The sequence below is a fragment of the Stegostoma tigrinum genome, unplaced genomic scaffold, assembly GCF_030684315.1.
Source record: "Stegostoma tigrinum isolate sSteTig4 unplaced genomic scaffold, sSteTig4.hap1 scaffold_55, whole genome shotgun sequence".
In the NCBI taxonomy this organism is placed as follows: Eukaryota; Metazoa; Chordata; class Chondrichthyes; order Orectolobiformes; family Stegostomatidae; genus Stegostoma; species Stegostoma tigrinum.
The window spans coordinates 827,360-845,366 of NW_026728483.1; the positions used below are offsets into that span (position 1 = coordinate 827,360).

General features: G+C 44.0%; 1 pseudogene; it reads right to left on the bottom strand.

The window, feature by feature from the left end:
* The window catches only part of LOC132208860 (utrophin-like), a 143,409-nt pseudogene that overhangs the window by 19,934 nt on the left and 105,468 nt on the right, over positions 1-18,007 (bottom strand).

Consider the following 18,007-nt stretch of genomic DNA (forward strand, 5'->3'; position numbering starts at 1 on the left):
AAAAATAGGTATGGAAGACAAGTGATGAGACTGCCAGACTGCCTGCAGAGGGATGTACAAAAGTTAAGACGCTCAGACTGGAGTATTTTTAACAGTATGAGAATCAAACGCTATAGGGAAACGGCAGGAAAGTGGTATCGAGGAATATCAGTATTTTATGATCTCATTGAGTGGCAGACTCAATGGACTGAATAGCCTTCTGCTCATTGATCATATTTCAAGAGTAAAACCTAGAGTCAATGAAATTCTAATTGAATTAAATATGGAAAATCAGCAAGGACATGTTACATTGCTTAACCCAAAGTCAAAGCACAAAAGCAGATTCCACAAAAGCACAGATAGCACATTCTTTGAGATGCCTCTTACTTCCAGACCAAAACGTTGCAACAAAAACTCACTAATGTAGAACCAAGAATACAAATATTCATGCAGCTACTTTCATGATGTGAAATGTCAATGTGATCTGTCACCCGCCAGTGACACAATAAGCAATGCTGCAGTAAGGTCAAGACAGACAATTAGGATGATTATTATTGATCAGTTTGGGTATTCAGAGACAGTGAGGGGGTTCTCAGACAATGTTGAAGCTCAAAGCACTTACAATCTGGGATTATGGTTTCCCTCCAGCACTACATTACAAAAGAAGAAGAAATGCTGAGAAATCAAAGGTCGAAAAACATGGTAACACAGGAAGAAACCAGAGTGTGTCCAAATTCTGTGACAGAATATAATTTTCATACAACGCTTTCCTTAACATTTGGAAATGAGAAAGTATCTTTCATCAATGTTGTGAATATGGCTGCATTATTTTCTCTCAAACTGTGTTCTGTCACTGCTGTGAACAAAACAAAAACAGTGTTCTGGAGAGATAGCAGGAACTGCACATGCTGGAGAATCGGAGTTAACGAGGTGTACAACTGGATGAACACAGCAGGCCAAGCAGCATCAGAGGAGTAGGAAAGCTGACGTTTCGGGCCTAGACCCTTCTTCAGAAACATCAGCTTTCCTACTCCTCTGATGCTGCTTGTCCTGCTGTGTCCATCCAGCTCTCCACCTTGTTGTCTCAGAAACAGTGTTACAGTGATTAGTATGGGTCCTAGCTCTGACCAACTTTTTGTGCGAAAGGTTGAATATTCATCATTCTAGTTCTTGTACTCATTTTGCAGGACCTAAATGCCACAGCACAGTGGCTGAGTGGTTAGCACCACTGCCTTACAGTGACAGGGCCCCAGGATCGATTCCAGTTGTGGACAACTGTCTGTGTGGAGTTTGCACATTCTCCCCATGACTGTTTGAATTTCCTCCAGTTACTCCCATTTCTTCCCACACTCTAAAAGATATTGCTGCTACGGGATTGTACGACATAATAAATGTGTTAGTGAGAATGGGGGGAAAAGAGTCCCTTAAGACACAAGGGTAGCCTTGGAGAAAGTCTCAAGGGCAACAAGGTGGTGCAGTGGTTGGCACTACTGCCTCACAGTACCAGGGACCTGGGCTCAATTCCACCCTTGGGTGACTCTTCGTTTACACATTCTCCCCATGTCTGTGAGGGTTTTCGCTAGGTGCTCCAGTTTCCTACCACAGTCCAAAGATGTGCAAATTAGGTGGATTGACCACACTAAATTGTCCATAGCTACCAGGTTTGTTAGCCTTGCAGGGGTAGGTGCGGACCTGTTGGGCTGAATGTTTCTACACTGTAGGGATTCAGTGAACCCTCTTTCTACCGATGTTGTTGGCAGCAATGTGCACAATGAGCTATGTAGGAATCCTGCTCATTGACTGCAGCTCCACCTTCAACACTATTATCCCCTCCAGACTGATCTCAAAACTCTATGACCTAGGTCTCTGCTCTGCCCTCTGCTACTGGATCCTCAACTTTCTGACCCAAAACCACAGTGAAGATAGGTAACTGCCCCTCCTCCACAATAACACTAGTGCCCTCTAAGGATGTTTTCTCAGCCCCCTACTGCACTCCTTGTGCACCCATGACTGTGTTGCCAAATTCCAAATTAACGCCACCTGCAAGTTAACTGACGACACCACTGCAGTGGGATGGATATCTAACAATGAATCAAAATACAGAAGGGAGGCAAAGGGTTTGGTGACGTGGTGCAGAGAACAACCTCTCTCTCGATGTCGGCAAAACTAAAGAACTGATCACTGATTTCAAAAGACAGGAGGAGAACACGCCCTGATGTATATCAATGGAACTGAGGTTGAGAGGGTGGAGCGTGTCATGTTCCCCGGTATGACGATAATCAACAACCCGTCCTGGACTTGCCACGAAAATACGTTGGTCAAGGCGGCACAACAATGCCTCTCCTTCCTCAGGCGGCTCAGGAAATTTGGCCTGGCCAATTTCTACAGATGCACCATTAAAAGCACATTGTCCAAGTGTATAATGGCCTGGTATGGCAACTATTCTGCCCAGGACTGTGAGAAACTACAGAAGCGGGTGTGCACAGCCCAGATCATCACGGAAGCCAACCTCTCATCCAAGGACTCCATTTACATGGCTCACTGCTGCGGAAAGGTAGCCAGCATCACCAAAGACCCATCGCACCTACGTAATGATCTCCTACATCCTCTTCCATCAGGCACCAGGTACAGAAGCCTGAACACACACACACCAACAGTTTTAGGAACAGCTTCTTCCCAGTTGTTATCAGACTGATGAATAGACTCTCTAGCCTGAAATAACGCTGATCTTGCTAACATTGATCTCACTGAGCGCATACTCTGTTCAGTGTAACCTGCATGCCTCTGTCATTTTCATCTGTATATCCTTCGCTTACTATGATCTGCCTGTACCACTCATAAATAAAGATTTTCACTCTACTTTGGTACACGTGACAATAAATCAATCAATTAGTCAACAACCTTAATATAAGTTTGAGGAACAAGACTTCATCATCTGTCTTGTCACTTTCTAGCCTTCTGGTCCAATATTAAGTTCAACCAATTTAGATCAGAACCTACGCTTCCATCTTGCTCCTGTATCCCTTTTTGCATTCAGATGCCTATGTAGCTATTCACACCTCTTCTGGACACAACCTTTGATTTTTTTTAAAAAAATTACCATTGTGTTACCAAGCTTTTGCAAAAAATAATGTTTCGTAACATAATTTCTTCTCCCCTCTACCTCATCACAAGCATTCCCTTGAGAATTTTTGGGAGTTTTCCGACCTCCTGTCTACCAGCCGGAAATACCTTACATTTGTGTCTTTCATTTCAGAGAGACTTTTATTACCAAAGCATTTTTGTCTTACACCCAATGGAACAAACGCAAGAACATGATATTTCAAACAACTGGAATAATTTATACGAGAAGAAAAACATGTCGTGTGGTTGATAAGTCCACTCTGAATGGTCGAGCTGTCAATAGAATCCCTGGCGGTGTGGAAACAGGCCATTTGGCCCTAGACGTCCACATCGACCCTCCAAAGAGCACGTCACCCAGACTCACCCCTTGCTTTAGCCCTGTAACCCTACATTTCTCATGGCTAATCCACCGAATACACACATCTTTAGGCTGTGGGACGGAATCAGAGACCTGTTGTAAACTCACGCAGAACCTCGTGGAAACCCACACAGGCACAGAGAGAATGTGCAACCTCCAGACAGACAGTTCCCCGAGAATGGAATTGAACCTGGGTCCCTGACAGGCAGCAGTGCTAACCATTGAGCCTCTGTGCCAATAAGGAGAAAGGAACAGGGAATACAGGCTGTACAATCTTCTGGCTAATTCAAAGAAGGTGGAAGTTTTAAAACATTTCTGTTTACAGAGAACAGGTCATTGAGTGTCAATGTATGTCACTTCTAGCAGGTGCAAATGAGCCCCGTTAAAAGTTCAACTGTTTATCTTAAACTGGTCATGACTGAACAGCCCCTGCTAATAGCAGGTGTTTCACTTTGGACTTCTGCAAGTGAAGGCTTGTTTGTTTGTCAGGGCAGATGTGATAGAGGCCAAGAATCAGGGAAGATGGAAGGGAGACCTTACAAGAAACAATATGTGTGGTAGTGTGGTTGAGGTAGCTTTGGGAATTTGGAGAATGTAGTGAATATTCATGAAATTGCATGAAATTCTTCAGGGGAAGGATGAACAGCCAAGGTCCAAGTGGGAGCAAAATAGAAAATGAAAACAGCAAGGAACAGGAACTGAGGTCATGCTTGTGGACTGAATGAGGGTGTACCGCAGGATAATCACCTAATCAATGTATCATTTCCCCTTTGCAGAGAAAACACTGGAAAAATTGAATATACCTGTATGTTTGAACAGATGAAGTACGGGTAAATCGCTGTTTCACTTTACAAGTGTATTTGGGACCTTGCTTGGTGACTGAGGAGTGGACTACAGAGGGAATGGTCACTTTGGAATGCTGAAAGGGGATACTGGTGAAGATGCTGGAAGATAATCTGCTGAACGCAGAGGTTGATGGAGGGACAAGCTGAGAATAAGGAGAATTTATGATTCTGGGATAGGTGGAATGGATGAGGGCCGAATTTTGTGAAATGGATCAAAGTGAAAGTTCTGCGAACCATGTTGGGGTCCTTGGTTGTGGAAAAGAGAAAGTATCTCACACGTGCCGGTGCGGTGTGCTCTGCTCATTACAAACAAGCAGTTTTCAGTCGGCCAATCATGATCACATATGACCTATATGTCTGGCATAATACTGGCTGCAAATTTCATAGACAATGTTGGTCAATGCAATGAGAATTATTTTTGGACTGACAACAGCATCCTGCTAGGGGAAAATACCATTCACATAACCACTATACAGCAGCAGCATGATTTACTTGCTTAAGCTCAAACTTTTGAGAAGCTTTGGTTTTCCATGGCAATTTGAGGTAGACCAGGCACTTTTCAGTTCTAAAATTTGAACCATTTGACAATGCACACTATACACATCAGTCATCTACTTGTGATATCCATTATAGAACATAGAACATAGAACAATACAGCACAGAACAGGCCCTTCGGCCCTCGACGTTGCGCCGACCTGTGAACTAATCTAAGCCCCTCCCCTGACACGATCCCATCATTATCCATATGCTTATCCAAGGACTGTTGAAATGCCCCTAATGTGGCTGAGTTAACTACTTTGGCATGCGGGGCATTCCGCGCCCATAGCACTCTCTGAGTAAAGAACCTGCCTCTGACATCTGTCTTAAATCTATCACCCCTCAATTTGTAGCTATGCCCCCTTGTACAAGCTGAAATCATCATCCTCTGAAAAAGACTCTCACTGTCCACAATATCTAATTTTCTGATCATCTTATATGTCTCTATTAAATCCCCCCTTTTCTCCAATGAGAACAAACCCAAGTCTCTCAGCCTTTCTTCATAGGGCCTGTGCTCCAGACCAGGCGGCATCCTGGTAAATCTCCTCTGCACCTTTTCCAATGCTTCAACATCTTTCCTGTCATGGGGCGACCAGAACTGCACGCAATATTCCAAATGAGGCCGCACTAGCATTTTGTACAGTTGGAGCATGACATCATGGCTCCGGAAGTCAATCCCTATAAATCCCGTGACTGTACAAAACGCTAGTCGAGTAGCCTGTATCTCAGTATTCTCCTCGACAACATTGTCGTTTTCCAGAGTGAATACTGTCAAAAAATATTCAATTAGTGCTTCCCCTATCTCCTCTGACTCCACACACAACTTCCCACTACTGTCCTTGATTGGCCCTCATCTTACTCTCGTCATTCTTTTATCTTTTATCTTACTTATCTTCATGATGTACTTTATGAACAATACCACACATCCCCACATCACTTTAAACCTTTGGAACCTTAACAAGTTGTAGATATCTCCAATTAGCTCACTTCTTCGCTTGAAGCAGAGCAAGGACTAAGTCCTACACGGTGAAAATGTTAGAAACAACAATGAGCACTGTCCTGCTGAGCCTTACCTAACTTCGTTACTGACCAAACTACCAGCACCCAGTTCAAAGTTGCACAATTGCTCAAGCTTTGCATTTCAGACAGTGACTATTGTAAACATGGAAGCTAGGAGCAGGGAGGAGGCCAAATGGCTCTTTGAGCCTGCTCCACCATTCTTCATGATCATGACTGTTCATCCAACTCAACAGCCTAATCCTGCTTTCTCTCCATAACTCTTGATCCCATTCACCCCAAGTGTTATATCTAGCCATATCTTGAATACGTTCAATGTTTTGACATGAACTGCTTGCTTTGGTAATGATTTCCACGGACTCACCATTCTTTGGGTGAAGAAATACCTCCGAAATCGTCTATCCTGAATCCTCATACTGTGACCCCTGGTTCTGGACACACCCACCACTGGGAACTGCATCTATCCTGTCCAGTCCTGTTCGAATTTTATAAGTCACCTCATTCATTTGAATTCCAGCGAAAACAATCTTAACCGAGTCAATCTCTGATCATACATCAGACCTGCCATTCCCGGAAACAGGCTGATAAACATGCGCTGCACTGATCAACTATGACAGCAACAGCATCCTTCCGCAGAAAAGGAGCACAAAACTGCACACACTATTTTAGGTGCGGCTTCACCAAGGTGCTGCGTAACTGCAACACCACATTCCGGCTTCTGTACTCGAAACCTCTCGGAACGAAGGCCAACAGACCATTTCAGAGATGGGAGGAACTGCCAATGCTCGAGAATCTGAGATAACAAGGTGTGGAGCCCGATGAACACAGCTGGCCAAGCGGTATCAGAGGAGCAGGAAAGATGACGTTTCGGGTTTGGGCCCTTTTTCAGAAATGGGGGAGGGGAAGGGGATTCTGAAATAAATAAAGAGAGAAGGGGAGGTGGATAGAAGATGGATAGAGGAGAAGATAGGTGGAGACAGATCAAAGAGGCGGCGCTGGAGCCAGTAAAGGTGAGTGTTGTTGGGGAGTTATGATGGAGGTTCGTCAGTCAAGGGAAGACAGACAGGTCAAGGAGGAGGGGATGATGCTGGTAGGTAGGAGGTGGGGTGGAGATTAGGGTGAGAGTTCGGGTTAGGGTTACACCCTAACCCCACCCCACCTCCTACCTACCAGCGTCAGCCCTGCCTCCTTGACCTGTCTGTCTTCCCTTGACTGGTCAACCCCCTTCCTAACATTTGTCTTTACCAGTCTCTTTCTCTTCACGTATCTATAGAAACGCTGTGTCAGTCTTTATGTTCCCTGTATGCTTACTTTACTGCATTTACCCCTTCTTAATCAATCCCTTGGTCCTTCTTTGCTAAATTCTACTATGCTGCCAATCCTCAAATGTTGTTTCCATGGATCAGATACTATCGCTAATTGCCTTTGTTAAGTCATGGATTGGTCCTCTTACCCATTTTGCTTTCATGCCAGACAGGAATAAACAGTTGTTGCAGTCCGCCCACGTGCTCCTTAAATGTTTGCCATTGCCTATCCACTGTCATCCCTTTAAGCAACTCTTTGTGATCTATCAAGGCTAATTTCATGCCTCATATCTTCAGCTTTCATTATTAAGATGCAGCACCCTGGTCTCCAAATCAACTCTCACACTCTCCATCTTGATTGAAAAAATTCTATCACGTTGCGGCCACTCATCTCGAAGAAATCTTGCACAGCTAGATTGGCAATGATTCCCTTCTCATTACACAGCACCCAGTCTTAGATGCACTGCTTTCCAGTTGGTTCCTCAACATATTGCTCAAGAAAACCATCCCGTCTCCATTCCAGGTCTGTTCTAGTTCTGTCATAAACTAGTAGAGCTCTCAACAATAAATTAGAAGGCTATGGCTTCAAGCTGTAATTTATATTTAAGCATAATTTTTAGGGTAATACTTCAATGAAGTACTGAGGAATTTGGATTGTCGGAGATGCCAGCATTCAGAAGAGGCATTAACTAGAGGCTCCATCTGCTGATAAGAGCTCAGATCAACTGAAGTCGTGACACACTTTGCCTGGGTCATAAATTCTAGTGACAAACCAGTCCATATCAATAGTGCAAGATAACAAAGTGTGGAGCTGGATGAACACAGCAGGCCAAGCAGCATCTCAGGAGCACAAAAGCTGACATTTCGGGCCTAGACCCTTCATCAGAGAGGGGCATGGGGAGAGGGAACTGGAATAAATAAGGAGAGAGGGGGAGGCGGACCGAAGATGGATAAAAAAGAAGATAGGTAGACAGGAGTGTACAGGTGGGGAGGTAGGGAGGGGATAGGTCAGTCCAGGGAAGACAGACTGGTCAAGGAGGTGGGATGAGGTTAGTAGGTAGGAAAAGGAGGTGCAGCTTGAGATGGGAGGACGGGATGGGTGGGAGGAAGAACAAGTTAGGGAAGCAGAAACAGGCTGGGCTGGTTTTGAGATGCAGTGGGGGAGGGGAAGAACTGGGCTGGTTTTGGGATGCAGTGGGGGAAGGGGAGATTTTGAAGCTTGTGAAGTCCACATTGATACCATTGGGCTGCAGGGTTTCCAAGCGGAATATGAGTTGCTGTTCCAGCAACCTTCGGGTGGCATCATTGTGGCACTGCAGGAGGCCCATGATGGACATGTCGTCTGAGGAATGAGAGGGGGAGTTGAAATGGTTCGCGACTGGGAGGTGCAGTTGTTTGTTGCGAACCAAGCGGAGGTGTTCTGCAAAGTGGTTCCCAAGCCTCTGCTTGGTTTCCCCAATGTAGCGGAGGCCACACCGGGTGCAATGGATACGATATACCACATTGGCACATGTGCAACTGAACAAAACGAAAATGAGCTCAAAATTCATACTGGCAAGTAGACCCGCTTGACATTATGAATTGGTGCAGAGCACACTTAGATGTTGGAAGCAACTGCGGACACTTGGTTCAATGGTGCTGCCTCCAAATGAAGCTACCTCACCCAGCTGCCGAGGGATCTGGACTGCATCGTGAAGCAAAAGGCTCAGGCTTCGTTGGTCACATAAATCTGTGGGTTCAGCTACTTGTTTGAAGATATCTGCAAAAGTTATCCAGAAGAAAAATACTGACATTCCTAAACTTAAGAGAGGTAGTTCAGAGTTCAATACATCCAATACATCTTCCTCAATTGCCTTGCTTTGTAAATTATCTTAAAACATTATTTTATGATCTTGATTGGCTATTTGCAAACAACTGTGGAAACAAAAACTTCTGTTTGTTTACAACAATGGACAATGGATGTTGTATGATTCTCCAAGGAAGTCATTTTGTCAATTTCTTTCTTGATTGTAAATCTCAAAACTCTCTAACATCTCCTCGTTCATTTCACAGAGGTAATCTTTGTGTGGACCTGGAAAACATCGGCACCGTCCTCAATGAATATTTTGTGTCAATCTTTACAATGGAAAAGGACACTGCAAGTAAGATATCAGGGCAAAGGACCTCGGAGCATCAGAGGTTAAGAGACAGGGAGATGCAGCTGGTTGAGCAACTTTAAAAGTGGATACATCTACAGGGCGAACTGAAATATATACCAGCTAGCGGGGGAAGTGAGGGAGGAGATATCTGGGCCACTGGCAGCAATTTTCAAAGCCTTGTCAATCACACGTGAAGTAATGAAACACTATTAACATTGACCCACTATTAACAAACGGAGAGAGGAACAGACCAGGAAATTAAAGGCCAGTCAGAATAATCTCAGCACTGGTGAAGCTAGAAAGAGGCATTCTTAGGGGTAGAATGTACTTGCAAGAAATAATCAGGGATAAACACTATGGATTTGTTAAGATGAGGTCACATTATGCATTTGATGTGGGCTTAGTAAAGTCCCCCTTGGCAGATTGAGCAAGAAAACAACAGCCATGGGATCAAAGGCAAAGAGGCACACTGGAGCCAAAACTGGCTGAGGCAGAGAGCACAGGGTGATTGATGGTAGAGGGATATCTCTTTGGCAGGATGTTTGCTTTGAGTGGGGTTGTGCAGGGCTTTCCACAAGGACCCTTGAAATTTGTCAAGTTAATTCATCATTTGGGCTTAAACACAGGATGTATGACTGTATCGCTAGCGAATGGCTAATTTAGTGAGGAGGATATCGATGGAATGGCCATGTAAATAACAGCCATGGGATCAAAGGCAAAGTGGCACACTGAATCCAAAATTGGTTGACAGACAGGAAGAATAAACTTCAGGAGGAGATCAACAGACTGGTCAGCTGAGCACAGCAATTGAACTCAACCAGGAAAAGTGTGAGCTAATGAACTTGGGAGGGCGAACAACGCAAGGGATCACACTACGAAGGGTGTAATCCTGGAGATGACTGAAAAAAACAGCTGCCTGGGCTGGGGGTTGTCATGGAATCATATAGTACAGAAGGGGTCCGATGGCCCACTCAGGCTGTACCTCTAAAAATACACTGCAACATATACTAGTCCCATTTTTACACACTGGACCATTCTCTTAAATATTACGACATGTCAACTGCTCATCCAAGTACTTTTCAAAGGTTGTGAGGTTTCCTGTTTCAACTTCCCGCCCAGGCAATGCGCTCCAGACCTTCACCACACTCTGGATGAAAACGATTTTCCTCAATCCTCTAAAATATTCCCGTCTTTCTCTTGAAAATTATGCCCTATTGTTATTGATGCTTTAACTAAGGGGAACAATGCTTTCTATTCAACCCATCTTTACCTCTCATAATCTTATATGCCTCTGTCAGGACCTCCATTCACCCACCAAACCTTCTCTGCTTCACAGAAAATAATGTGATATTTTCCAGTCTTTCTTCACAGCTAAAATGCTCCAACACATGCAACATCCTTTTCATTCCCTCCAGTGCAATTACATCCTTCCTAATGGGTGGTGACCAAAATGCCACACACGACTCCAGCTGTGGCCTAACCAAACTTTTAAACAACTCCAAAGTGACCTTCCCACTCTTACAATTTATGCCACAACTGATAAAGGGAGGTGTCCCATATGTCTTTGTAACAACCCTTACTAGCCTGACCTGACCCCTTCAGGAATTCATGAACAAGCACTCCAGGATCCCTTTTCTCCTCTAAGCTTCCCAGTGTCCTGCTATGCATTAGATTGAGATTTTATTATCACATGCATTCAATACAGGGTACAAGAGTACAAAGAAAAGAGTACAAAGTTGCCTTAGACGGTGCCATCTCAGGTACAAAGTACTTTGGTACGCAATTTTAGTTGCAGAAGTACAAAATTTATCCATCCTTCTTTACTCAGAGTCGTAGGGGAGTGGAATGCAATGCCGGAGAGGGTAGTGGAGTCAGCCTCAATAGGGGCATTTCATCGGCTATTAGACAAGCACATGGATGATAGTATAAGGGAGGGGCGGAGGTTAGATTGACCACAGGATTAGGGTAAAAGTTCGGCACAACATCGTGGGCTGAAGGGCCTGTACTGTGCTGTACCGTTCCATGCTCCATGTGATAAAAATAAATGAATAAGTTAAAATGTTCAGCACTACAGTCTTCTTAGTATAACAGTAGAAGAATAAAAACAAAAGTTTAAAAAGTCAAACATTACTCTCCACTGGAGTCGTACCTGAGGACTGGAGAGAGGCAAATGTAATTCCTCTCTTCAAGAAAGGAAATAGGGAAATCCCCGGCAATTACAGACCAGTAAGTCTCACGTCTGTCGTCTGCAAGGTGTTAGAAAGGATTCTGAAGGATAGGATTTACGACCATCTGGAAGAGCATGGCTTGATCAAATACAGTCAACACGGCTTTGTGAGGGGTAGGTCATGCCTCACAAACCTTATCGAGTTTTTTGAGGATGTGACTTGAAAAGGTGATGAGGGTCGAGCTGTCGATGTGATGTATATGGACTTCAGCAAGGCATTTGATAAGGTTCCCCATGGTAGGCTCATTCAGAAGGTCAGGAGGAATGGGATACAGGGGAACTTAGCTGCTTGGATACAGAACTGGCTGGCCAACAGAAGACAGCGAGTGGTAGTAGAAGGAAAATATTCTGCCTGGAAGTCAGTGGTGAGTGGGGTTCCACAGGGCTCTGTCCTTGGGCCTCTACTGTTTGTAATTTTTATTCATGACTTGGATGAGGGGAGTGAAGGATGGGTCAGCAAGTTTGCAGACGACACAAAGGTCGGAGGTGTCGTTGACAGTGTAGGCTGCAGCGGGACATTGACAGGATGCAGAGATGGGCTGAGAGGTGGCAGATGGAGTTCAACCTGGATAAATGCGAGGTGACGCATTTTGGAAGATCGAATTTGAAAGATGAGTAGAGGATTAAGGATAGGATTCTTGGCAGAGTGGAGGAACAGAGGGATCTTGATGTGCAGATACAGAGATCCCTTAAAATGGCCACCCAAGTGGACAGGGTTGTTAAGAAAGCATATGGTGTTTTGGCTTTCATTAACAGGGGGATTGAGTTTAAGAGTCATGAGATCTTGTTGCAGCTCTATAAAACTTTGGTTAGACCGCACTTGGAATACTGCGTCCAGTTATGGTCGCCCTATTATAGGAAAGATGTGGATGCTTTGGAGAGGGTTCAGAAGAGATTTACCAGGATGCTGCCTGGACTGGAGGGCTTATCTTATGAAGAGAGGTTGACTGAGCTCGGTCTCTTTTCATTGGAGAAAAGGAGAGGGGACCTAATTGAGGTATACAAGATAATGAGAGGCATAGATAGAGTTGATAGCCAGAGACTATTTCCCAGGGCAGAAATGGCTAGCATGAGGGGTCATAGTTTTAAGCTGGTTGGTGGAAAGTATAGAGGGGATGTCAGAGGCGGGTTCTTTACACAGAGAGTTGTGAGAGCATGGAATGCGTTGCCAGCAGCAGTTGTGGAAGCAATGTCATTGGGGTCATTTAAGAGACTGCTGGACATGCATATGGTCACAGAAATTTGAGGGTGCATACATGAGGATCAATGGTCGGCACAACATTGTGGGCTGAAGGGCCTGTTCTGTGCTGTACTGTTCTGTTCTATGTTCTATGTTCTATTACAGTCCTTTCCTAAGCCACGAGTTTGCAGACACTCTGAACGAGGCTTCCCCCGTGATGGTTTGTATTCCCTGCGCTGGGCTAAAACCCGCCCATCCTTGCCAGTGGACTTCACTGCTGACTGCCGTTGCTGACCTCCATCGGGCACGACAGGCTTTGCCACATTAAGTACTCTCTTATCTTATTCCTTCTTCAGGCTATATCAATCTGCCACTGACCTGCCCATCTGACCGATGCCAAGATTGGAGCAGACAAGGGGACCTGGTAAAAGGTGTTTAAGATTTTGAAGGGCATAGAAAGGATAACTGGAAGCTGCTTTTTCCATTAGTTGACATGAACTCACTGACGGAAAGTGTGGCTGATTCAGAAAGTGTCTGAATATTTAAGCAGTATTTAGATATTCACTTCTGTTGCTGTAGGCTCCAGGGCTATGGGTCAAACAATCAAAAAGGAAATCAATGTACTGTGAGTTCAATGTAGACAGATCTTTGTTGAGTCGTGCAGTAACGACAGACCACACGGCCTCCTCCTGTGCAACAAACATCCATGACTCTATAATTACACAGCTTTTCTTTGAGGCATTTCTCCACTTGACTGATTTTTTGTGCAGATTCTGCAAAGACCACGCTATAACTTAACATTAATAGTGGCAGTGACTAAATAGAGAAATATACTAAGACAGCAAACCTTTTGTTAAACAGTACCCGTGGTACCAGGAATGGGCTGAATAATCAAAAATTCCAGTTGATCGATATTTCCACACACACAAAAAACACACACTCAATAACAGGAACATAATGCATGGGATATACACATTACTGTTCTCCTTCATTTACAGCATAAATAACTTCAGTAATGATGCAACTTCGCCTTAACTCAAACTTACTGGCAGGGAGCCTTCTCACTTGCACCCTCACCAGACATCACAGAGATGATGAGAATACAGTAAACATCTGGTGTGTAATTTTTGTCAGTTTATTGAGTGGGCTAGTTTGTTAAACAAAGTTTACGTACAGTTAAATCTACAGTTTACATGTGTATCAGCAATGATAGATTTAGTACTTACACTTGTATTTTTTCCTCCAGATGACCCTTGGACAGACACATCAAGCCAATTTTCAAAGAAACACTCCTACCCCTGGAAAAGGAAGTTACAGAATGTCACTGACTGACTTTACTTATTTGAATACAGCATAAGATACTTAGAACATCGAACAGTACAGGCCCTTCAGCCCATGATGTTGTGCTGAACTTTTACCCTAAACCTCAGGTCTATCTAACCTCCACCCCTATCTTGTATTAACACCCATATGCCTGTCAAATAGTCACTTAAATGCCCCTAATGAGGTCGACTCCACAACCCACTCCAGCTGAAACAAAGATCTCTTTGAATTGTCATTTGTCAGACATGTATTGAATCAAAAAACAAATTTCTCACTTCCACAGATTTCTACAGCATGTTAATATGATTTGTGAAAGTTCATACTTCACCCTTTTATTTTACAAATACAACTTTAAACAAAATGCTACTGTATAGAACTTCTATGCTGGCATTTGTGCATATGCCATTTCAGTTTTGTGATCTGTTTCTATACAACGAGTGATAAATACTTTGATTAAAACGGTTGAGAGCAGTATATGTGAGATTTAATACCATGCTTTATCTGCAGATAGTCCATCTGCAGGTAGTTATTCATGAGACTCAACTAACATCATGTCTCAGAGGAGCTTGTGTCCTCTGGGTTAGGTACTGTTTGACCGTTGCCTACTGGTCACTAGTTGAGACGAAAGAGAACTACTAGCTGCTATCCATTTTCAACAAGTGATCACGATAATCTACCTGCATTTCAACGTCCCATCAACATTCAAGAATAATAAAATGTGAGGCTGGATGAACACAGCAGGCCCAGCAGCATCTCAGGAGCACAAAAGCTGACGTTTCGGGCCTAGACCCTTCATCAGAGAGGGGGATGGGGTGAGGGTTCTGGAATAAATAGGGAGAGAGGGGGAGGCGGACCGAAGATGGAGAGTAAAGAAGATAGTTTGTGGAGAGGAGAGTATAGGTGGGGAGGTAGGGAGGGGATAGGTCAGTCCAGGGAAGACGGACAGGTCAAGGAGGTGGCATGAGGTTAGTAGGTTGGAGATGGAGGTGCGGCTTGGGGTGGGAGGAAGGGATGGGTGAGAGGAAGAACAGGTTAGGGAGGCAGAGACAGGTTGGACTAGTTTTGGGATGCAGTGGGTGGAGGGGAAGAGCTGGGCAGGTTGTGTGGTGCAGTGGGGGGAGGGGAGATTTTGAAGCTGGTGAAGTCCACATTGATACCATTGGGCTGCAGGGTTCCCAAGCTGAATATGAGTTGCTGTTCCTGCAACCTTCGGGTGGCATCATTGTGGCATTCAAGAATTGTTGCTCGAAGAGGCTTCTGTGTAACAAGTAGGAGTAGAATCAAGATCAACCATGTTGTTTTCCCAATGTGAACCAGCTGCCAACACCATATATATGGGACCATCTTAATCATTCTTCTACAATTAACTTTTATAACAGACAACAGGTGCAGGAGTAGGCCATTCGGCCCTTCAAGCCAGCACCACCATTCATTATAATCATGACTGATCATCCACAATCCGTATCCTGTCCCTGCCTTATCCCCATAACCCTTGATTCCACTATCTTGAAGAGATCGATCCATCTCTTTCTTGAAACTATCCAGAGACTTGGCCTCCACAGCCTTCTGGGGCAGAGCATTCCATATATCCACCACTCTCTGAGTGAAGAAGGTTTTCCTCAACTCTGTTCTAAATGGCCTACCCCTTATTTTTGAACAGAACCTCTGGTTCTGGACTCACCCATCAGCAGAAACATGCTTCCTGCCTCCAGAGTGTCCAATCCTTTAATAATCTTCTGCATCTCAATCAGACCCCCTCTCATCCTTCTAAGCTAGGTCCCTGTACAGCTGCAGAAGGACGTCTTTGCTCCTATACTCAATTCCTCTTGTTATGAAGGCCAGCATGCCAATGGCTTTCTTCACTGTCTGCTGTACCTGCATGCTTGCTTTCATTGACTAATGTACAAGAACACCAAGATCACATTGTACTTCCCCTTTACCAACTTGACTCCATTGAGATAGTAATCTGCCTTCCTGTTCTTGCTACCAAAAAAGTGGATAACCACACATTTATTAACATTAAACTGCATCTGTCAGCCATCCGTCCACTCACCGAGCCATTCCAAGTCATCCTGTATTCTCATAACATCCTCCTCACATTTCACACTGCCACCCAGCTTTGTGTCATTGGAAAATTTGCTAAGATTACTTTTAATGCCTTCATCTCTATCATTAATGGATATTGTAAACAGCTGTGGTCCCAGCACCGAACCTTGTGGTACCCCACTGGCCACTGCCTGCCATTCCGAAAGGGACCCGTTCATCACGACTCTTTGTTTCCTGTCAGCCAGACAATTTATAATCCAAGTCAGTATTTTGCCCCCAATAACATGTGCCCTGACTTTGCTCACTAGTCTCCGAGGTGGGACTTTATCAAAGGCTTTCTTAAAGTCCAGGTTCACTACATCCACTGGTTCTCCCTTGTCTATCTTCATAGTTACATACTCAAAAAATTCCAGAAGATTCGTCAAGCACAATTTCCCCTTTGTAAATCCATGCTGACTCTGACCTATCCTGTTACGGCTATCCAAATGAGTTGTAATTTCATCTTTTATAATTCACTCCAGCATCGTTCCCACCACTGACATCAGGCTAGCCGGTCTACAATTCCCTGTTTTCTCTCTCCCTCTTGGACTCACCCATCAGCAGAAAAATGCTTCCTGCCTCCACAATGTCCAATCCATTAATAATCCTATCCATCTAAATCAGATCCCCTCTCATCCTTCTAAACTCGAGAGGACACAAGCCCAGTCGCTCCAATCTTTCAACATATGATAGTCCCGCCATTCCGGGAATTGACCTTGTGAACCTATGCTGCACTCCCTCAATAGCAAGAATGTCATTCCTCAAATTGGGAGACCAAAACTGCACACAGTATTCCAGGTGTGGTCTCACCAGGGCCCTGTACAGATGCAGAAGGACCACTTTGCTCTTATACTCAATTCCTCTGATCTGATTGAGGCATAGAAAATTATGACAGGCACAGGCAGAATACATTGTGAGAATTCTTTCCCCACGGCACATGTGTCTAAGACCAGATGGCACAAGTTTAAGGTGAGGATGAAACCAGATGGCACAAGTTTAAGGTGAGGAAGTCTGAGGAAAAGCTTTTTCATGTCAAAACTGGTAGACGTATGGAGCACGCTGCCTGAGAGGGCAAGTAGAGGCAGGTATTCTCAACATTTAAAAAGCATCTGGGATGAGCATTTAAAATGCTAGGTCAAAGTAGGCTCTGGACCAAGTGTAGATAAATGAGATTAGTGCAGTTTGGTGTTTGTTGGTAGGCATAGATATGGTGTTTCTATGCTGTATGACTCTACGAGATTGACGGTCACAAAATTTTATTCAACATCTGGCCGTTTATTCCTTGACATTAACTGGATGATGTTCATATTGTGCGCATTATACACGTCATTCTCCAGCACTAACATTTGTAACCGTGAAGAGCATTGCAATCAGAGTGTCGAGATGTCTACATGATCCTGTACAGATCTGACCAAAAGGAATCAAAAGTATATCAGTTTCAATTTTATGATTTAAAACAAAAGTCGCTAAAACTTTTAACTACATTATTTCTTTCACTGAAATGAAATTAGAACACACTGAAACTTTCTGTCAACAATGCCAGGGTTGATTTTAATCAGTCGACAATCTTCACATTTACTTAACTGATCATGCATATATCAAAATCCAATATGCAGGAAGCAGTTTAATGCACCTTAGGACAATCTAAACATACTACATTCAAGTGTAAATCATACATACGTATCAAAGACGTTCAGCAGCCAGTTCAGATACATGTCGACACAGAGTGGCACATTGACCTAGTTTTTGTGATTTTGTTCCAAACCATCATAAATGGTCGTTGAACAGTTGATTACTTCAGTCACATTTAGAAGTTGCTCGTTTTGTGTCAATTTGTGTTGATCGAAGACACATTGTGCTGTGTGCAACTCCAACAGATCCACTACAAAGG